The 7,747-nt window shown below is 48.6% G+C and overlaps 1 non-coding gene across 1 annotated transcript; it reads left to right on the plus strand.

Moving 5' to 3' along the window:
- The first annotated feature begins 232 nt into the window (after nt 1–232).
- On the plus strand, nt 233–396 carry LOC119922916. Its single transcript, XR_005448737.1, has one exon. It is a non-coding gene; the product is annotated as a U1 spliceosomal RNA (small nuclear RNA).
- Nucleotides 397–7,747: the final 7,351 nt, after the last annotated feature.

A 7,747-nucleotide genomic window follows, 5' to 3' on the forward strand; every position in this document is an offset into this window, starting at 1 on the left:
CGGTCCTCAGTACAGCAGGTGATATGACAATATCGCACACTGTCCGTCCTGGGAAGTCCTTCGGCCAAATTTTATCCCTCATGCAACTTTTTAACTCTTAGGCGAATGCATTTCACGTTTCACAATGATCCTAGCAGGTGGCTTCATGAGCTGCGTCTGGCCGTGTCTTCGCAGACGTGACTTAAAAGTGCTGTGCCTGTCGGGACCATGGTGTCCCGTGGCGAACCATCGCATGTTCATCTGGCAGGGGAGACGCCGTGATCACGTAGGTGGTTTTCTCAGGGTGAGGCTCAGCCGTTGCACTTCGGCTGTGCTGATCCCTGCGATTTCCCTACGTGCGGTAAACTCGACTGCATCATTTATGGTAGTGGGGGCCTGCGTTCGAACTCTCCCCGGGTGAAGCGTTCTGAAAGATAGCGGCAAGCTCTTTAGAGGGCAGTCATCATCATCATCATCATCAATCGTATTTATTGAGCACTTACTGTGTGCAGAGCACATAGCTGGGGAGGGGGTGGGTGGTCTTACCTCTTTCCCCTCCCCACAGCACCTGTAGATATGTTTGTACATATTTATTACTCTATTAATTTTACTTGTACATGTCTATTCTATTTTATTTTAATATGTTTTGTTTTGTTGTCTGTCTCCCCCTTCTAGACTGTGAGCCCGCTGTTGGGTAGGGACCGTCTCTGTACGTTGCCAGCTTGGACTTCTCAAGCGCTTAGTACAGTGCTCTGCACACAGTAAGCGCTCAATAAATACGATTGAAGTAGAGAAGGGAGGTGAAGTAGGAGGGGGCGAGGTGATGGAGAGCTTCGAAACCGACATTGAGGAGGTTTTGCTTCACACGAAGGTTGATAGGCAACCACTGGAGATTTGGCGGCGGGTGGTGGTGGGTGTGACAGGCCCAGAGTGTTTCTGTAGAAAAATAATACAGATGAGGCAACTGAGGCCCAGAGAAGTGAAGTGACTTCTCGTCACCTTCTGAATCCCAGGCCCGGGGACTCCCGGGGCGCGCTGCTTCAACCTTCCTTAATCATCATTAAGCAGATCACATCCAAATCGGGCCCGGGAATTAGGAGGACATGAGTTCATTCTTTCATTCAATCATATTTATTGAGCGCTTACCATGTGCCGAGCACTGTACTAAGCGCTTGGGAAGTGAGTTCTAATCCCGAGTCCACCATGCGTCTGCTGTGTGGCCTTGGGCAAGACACTTAACATTCTCTAGATTGCGAGCTCACTGTGGGCAGGGATTATCACTCTTTATTTCTGTATTATACTTTCCCAAGCTTAGTACAGTGCTCTGCACACAGTAGGCGCATAATAAATACGACTGAATGCGTGAGTGAATGAATGAATGAATTTCTCTGGGCCTCAGTTGCCTCATCTGGAAAATGGGGATTAAGAGTGTGAGCCCCATGTGGGACAGGGACCGTGTCCAACCGGATTAACTTGTATCTTCCTCAGTGCTTAGAACAGTGCTTGGCACATAGTAATCACTTAACAAGTACCACTATTATTATTAGTAGTAGTAATAATAATCTCCATCAACAAACTTGACCTCTCACCAGCTCAGCAACATTAGCCGACCTTCCCTAGCTATGAGGCTTTCTGCCTATCTCCAATTCAGACTGTGAGCCTCATGTGGGCAAGAAGTTGTATCTGACTTGATTATCTTGTATCTAACCCAGCCCATACTCACTACAGTACTCAATTCATCCCCCCTGGATTGCTGCAACAGCCTCCTTGCTGACCTCCCTGCCTCCTGTCTCTCCCCGCCCCAGTCCATACTTCACTCTGCTGCCCGGATCATTCTGCTTCGAAAACGTTCAGGACACGTCGCCCCGCTCCTCGAAAAACTCCGGTTGGTGCCGTTCCACCTCTGCATCGAACAAAAACTCCTCACCATTGGCTTTAAAGCACTCCACCACCTTGCCCCCTCCTATCTCACCTCACGACTCTCCTTCCACAACCAAACACGCTCGCTTCTATCACCTCTAATGTTAACTTTCTCACCGTGCCTCGATATCCCCCATCTCGCCGCTGACCCCTTGCCCACATCCTGCCTCTGGGCTGGAGCACACTCCCTTCTGCATCACCCTGACTTGCTCCCATTGTTCTTCCCTTCCCCTCCAGAGTCCCACGGCACGTATGTACATATCTGTCATTTCTTTATTTGTACTGATGTCTGTCTCCCCCTCTGAAGACCTGCAAGCTTGTTGTGTGCCCGTTTACGGTTGTATGGCACTCTGCCGAGTTCATTCATTCATTCAATAAATCCTATTTATTGAGCGCTTACTGTGTGCGGAGCACTGTACTAAGCACTTGGGAAGTACAAGTTGGCAACATATAGAGACGGTCCCTACCCAACAATGGGCTCACAGTCTAGAAGGGGGAGTGCTTTGTACGGTGCTCTGCATACAGTAAGGGCTCAGTAAGTACAGTAAGCACTCAGTAAATACGACTGAATGGATGAGTGAATGAATACATTCGAGTGAATGAATGAATTTATCGAGCACTTACCGCATGCAGAGCCCTGTATTAAGCACTTGGGAAAGAAAAGAGTTGGTAGACATGTTTCCCTGCCCACCAGGAGCTTACAGTCTTGAGGGGGAGACAGACATTAAAATAAATTACAAGTAGGTACATAAGTCCCCTCTCAGGATCTCACCTGGAGAGTTTCCACTACTCTATCGGTCCCGGCTACGGGAGGGAGAGTCGAGCGGAGCCATACCCACTCCGTTCCTAGTTTGGCCAGTGGCTAGCGAGTGAGCCCACTGTTGGGTAGGGGCTGTCTCTATATGTTGCCAACTTGTACTTCCCAAGCGCTTAGTACAGTGCTCTGCACACAGTAAGTGCTCAATAAATACGATTGATTGATTGAGTGATTGAGAGGCAATCTGCTACAAATCAACGCTCACCTGTGCTGGGCAGCAGCAGCACGGGAGAGGGTTGAGGGCGGAGACTCAAGTTTACCGCGCGGAAGGAGGCAATGGGAAACCACTTCCATATTCTTACCAAGAAAACTCTACGGATACACTACTAGAACGATGGCAGTTGGAGGTGGGGCGTTCCGGGAGCGATGCATCCCTGGAGTCTCTACGAGTCAAGACGACTCGACAGCATAAGGCAAGACGAGATGTACACGAGTTCTGTGGGACTGAGGGTGGCATGAATATCAAGTGCATAAAGGGTACCTACAGATCTGAGTACGAGGGGACACAGAAGGGAGAGGGAGTAGGGGAAATGAGGGCTCAGCTGGGGCAGGATTCAATCAATCAACGATATTTACTGATGATATTTACTGAGCGCCAAATCTGGGGAGAGTAATGCCTGTCACATATGAAGGGGGAGAGAAGTTCCACGCCAGAGGCAGAACACGGATGAAGGATCCCTGGTGAAAGGACCCTTGGTGCAGAGAAGCAGTGAGGCTCAGTGGAAAGAGCCCGGGCTTTGGAGTCAGAGGTCATGGGTTCAAATCCCAGCTCCGCCAACTGTCAGCTGTGTGACTTTGGGCAAGACACTTCACTTCTCTGGGCCTCACTTACCTCATCTGTAAAATGGGGATTAAGACTGTGAGCCCCATGCGGGACAATTTGATCACCTTGTAACCTTCCAAGCGCTTAGAACAGTGCTTTGCACATAGTAAGCGCTTAATAAATGCCATTATTATTATTCTTCTTATTAAATAGATGAGATCAAGGTACAGTGAGCAGGTTGGCATTAGAGGAGCAAAGTGTGCCAGCTGGATTGGAGTAGGAAATCAGCGAGGTAAAATAGAAGGGGGCAAGGTGATTGAGTGCTTTTAAACCATTGGTAAGAAGTTTCCGTGTGATGAGGAGGTGGATGGGCAGCCACTGGAGGTTCTTGAAGAGTGGGGAAACATGGGCTGAACTTTTTTTTAGAAAAATGATCTGGACAGCGGAGTGAAGTATTGCCTGGAGTATGGAGAGAAGTGCTGTGACGGGGGCGCGATTTTTACGACCATCGTGTTGTTGATCTCCGAAGTTGTCTGGACATTCTACCAAGTCTACCAACCTCTAGACGTGGCACTGCCTCCTCCTCCTCCTCCTCCTGCAGGTAGAGACAAGACGCAGGGAGGAGAGCAAGGAGGCTGCTGAAGTAATCCAGGTGGGATTAGGGTAAATACTCGGATTAACGAGGTAGCAGTTTGGATGGAGAGGAAAGGATGGATGTGAAGGTTAAACCGAAAGGATATGGTGACAGATGGAATATGCGGGTTGAATGAGAGAGATGAGTCAAGGATAACACCGAGGTTCAGGCTCGCAAGGCACGGAGGATGGAGGTGCTGTCTGTGGTGACGGGAGGGGCGGGGAGGACAGGATTTGGGTGGGAAGATGCGGAGTTTTGCACAGGTTAAATTGTTAATTTTGAGGTGTCGGTGAGACGTTCAAGTAGAGGTGGCCTGAAGGCAGGAGGAAATATGAGACTGCAGAGAAGCAGAGAAGTCAGGAGAGGTAGATTTGGGAATCATCCGAATAATACCCATGATAATATTAATTCATTCAATCAATTATAATTATTGAGCTCTTACTGTGTGCAGAGCACTGTACTAAGCGCTTGGGTATTCTATTCTATTTATTTTATTTTGTTAATATGTTTGGTTTTGTTCTCTGTCTCCCCCTTCTAGACTGTGAGCCCACTGTTGGGTAGGGACTGTCTCTATATGTTGCCAACTTGTACTTCCCAAGTGCTTAGTACAGTGCTCTGCACACAGTAAGCGCTCAATAAATACGATTGATTGATTGACTGAAGTACAGGTTGGCAACATATAGAGACGGTCCCTACCCAACAACAGGCTCACAGTCTAGAACATAGTTCTAGAACTAGAACTATAATAATAATAATGACATTTCTTTAGCAATTACTGTGTGTCGAGCACCATTCTAAGCGCAAGTTAATCAGGTTGGACACAGTTTCTGTCCCACATGGGGCTCACAGTTTAAGCAGAGATGGAACTGAAACCATGGGAGTGAATGAGTTCTCCGAAGGAGAGGGTGTAGATAGAGAATAGAAGGGGACCCGGTATCGTACTTCGAGGGACTCCCACAGTTGGGGGGGGGGGGCAGTGAAGGAGCCCACGAAAGAGACTGAAAAGGAGCATCCAGAGAGATAGGAGGGGAACCAGGAGAGGAAAGCATCAGTGAAGCCAAGATTAGATAATGTTTGCAGGGGAAGGGGGTGGTCCACAATGTCGAAAGCAGTTGAAAAGTCGAGGAGGATTAGAAGATCATTGGTGATCTTAGAGAGCGCTTGGCACTTAGTAAGTGCTTACCACAGTCATTATTATCGTGATTACTACTATTATTATTAGAAAAGTAAACATCGTATCAAACACCTTATTTCAAGTACGGGAGGCAGAATATCGGTTGGATGGACCAGCGCTCTGACCCTTGATAACACTGTTTATGGCACTGACTTTTCATAGTAGATTCCCTCAAACCTTTGTATAGTGGGTTGCATTGAAAGTCCTCAGCAAATACATTTGACAACGATGATGGAGGAGAAGAGGCAGGGGAGGAATGTGGAGGAAGGGAAAGGAGTCCCTGAAATCTTCCTTTAGCCAGATGATAATTTCATCATTTTTTTTAATTGGATGAAGGTTTTATTAGGTGAAAAGTAAACCCATAAACCCTGCCCCTTCTGTAACTCTCCCATTCTTCCCAGCAGTACCTCAAGAGGAGATCCCCTGCCTCCTCTCAAAAGGAGAGGACAGTGTCAGTGAAGCCGAGGTTAGATAATGTCTCCGGGAGAAGTGGGTGGTCGACAGTCTCGAAGGCACCTGAGAGGTCGAGGAGGATTAGTATGGAACAGAGGCAGTTGGATTTGACAAGAAGGAGACCGTCCGTGACCTTTGAAAAGGTGGTTTCTTTCGAGTGAAGGGGACGGAAGCCAGATTGGAGGGGGTAAAGGAGAGAATTGGAGGAGAGGAATTTGAGCTCATTGTGGACAGAGAATGAGTCATATTGTTACTGTTATATTGTACTCTCCCATGTGCTTAGTACAGTGCTGTGCACACAGTAAGCACTCAATAAATCCGATTGAATGAGACAGCAGGTGTAGACAATTTGCTCAAGGAGTTTGGAGTGGAATGGTAGGAGGGAGATAGGGCAACAACTGGAGGGAGCCATGGGGTCAAGGGAGGGTTTTTTAAGATAGAGGAGACGTGGGCATGTTTGAAAGCAGTGGGGAAGAAGCCACTGGAGAGTGAACAGTTAAAGATGGTGATCAGGGAGGGAAGAAAGGAAGGGACAAGTGGTCTGATAAGATGTGAATGGATGGGATCAGATGCACGGGTGGAGGGGGTGGATTTTGAGAGAAGACAGGAGATCTCACCAGATAACAGCTGAGAAGGATGGGAGAGTTGAAGGAGGGGCAAGAGGAGGGAGAGGCCGGAGGGGAGTAGAGGAGGTTTTAAGAATACCACCTGATATAGTTTCAATTCTTTCAATAAAGTACGTAGCCAGATCATTAGGGGCAAAGGGATGGGGGAAGATTGTGGGGAGGGGGGTTTGAGGAGGGAATTAGATAACTGGAACGGCTGGTGAGGGCAACGGGCATGGGTGTCAATAAGAATAGAGAAATCCTTTCGCTGGGCAGAGGACAGGGCAGAGTTCAAAGCACACAAGGATGAACTTGACGTGGATGAAGTCGACCTGATGTCTAGATTTCCACCAGCAGTGTCCTGCGGCTCATACACAAGACCGAAGACCGTTCCTACTATCCTATCCCACCATCCCACAGACTGTGGAGGTGATCCAGAGCTACAGATAAGTGGTACAAGATCCACGAAGGGACAGGGGAGCAAGTGCACTGAGTTCAATAGGGAGAGCGGTGTTGAGGGCATCGATTTGGTACTCAAAGGAGAGTAGTTTGGGTATGGAGACTAAATGGGGCACGATGACCTGAGAAAATTGGATGGGGTCAGAAGATCGGAGGTCTCTGTGGGGGAACAGCACAGATTTGCGGGGACGGGGTGTGTGGGAGAGAAGGCAGGTGAGGAGGATGTGGTCAGATAGAGGGATTTCAGAGTCGGTGAGAGTAGAGATTGTAAGTGACTAAAGATGGTGGAGAGATGAAGTGTGTGTCCAAGCTGGTGAGCGGGAGAACTGGGATGGAGCAGGAGGTCGGTGGAATTGAGGAATGATAGAAAGCGGGTAGCAGAAGGGTCGGCAGGGACATCTATGTGGGTACTGAAGTCCCCAAGGATCAACAGCATGGTCCAGTGGAAAGAGCCTGGGCTTTGGAGTCAGAGGTCATGGGTTCAAATTCCGGCTCCGCCAACTGTCAGCTGTGTGACTTTGGGCAACTCACGTAACTTCTCTGGGCCTCAGCTACCTCATCTGTAAAATGGGGATTAAAACTGTGAGCCCCCCGTGGGACAACCTGATCACCTTGTAACCTCCCCAGCGCTTAGAACAGTGCTTTGCACATAGTAAGCGCTTAACAAATATCATCATCATCATCATCATCAACGTAGGGATGGAGAAAGAGAGAAGGAATGTGAGAAAGGGATCACAACAGTTCAGCAAATCGGAGGTGGGGCCTGGAGTTTGGCAGCTGATGGTGACTCGTATAGAGGTGGATGATATGGGCTTTGAAGGAAGGGAAAGAGAGGGGCGTGGGAGGTGGGATGGTGTGAAAGTGACATTGGGGAGTGGGTGAAGAGGTCCCCTCTAGAGAGAGAGGCAGGGGAGACCATGTCGTCTGGGCAGAGCAAGGTTTC

This window comes from Tachyglossus aculeatus, unplaced genomic scaffold (genome assembly GCF_015852505.1).
Source record: "Tachyglossus aculeatus isolate mTacAcu1 unplaced genomic scaffold, mTacAcu1.pri scaffold_12_arrow_ctg1, whole genome shotgun sequence".
NCBI lineage: Eukaryota > Metazoa > Chordata > Mammalia > Monotremata > Tachyglossidae > Tachyglossus > Tachyglossus aculeatus.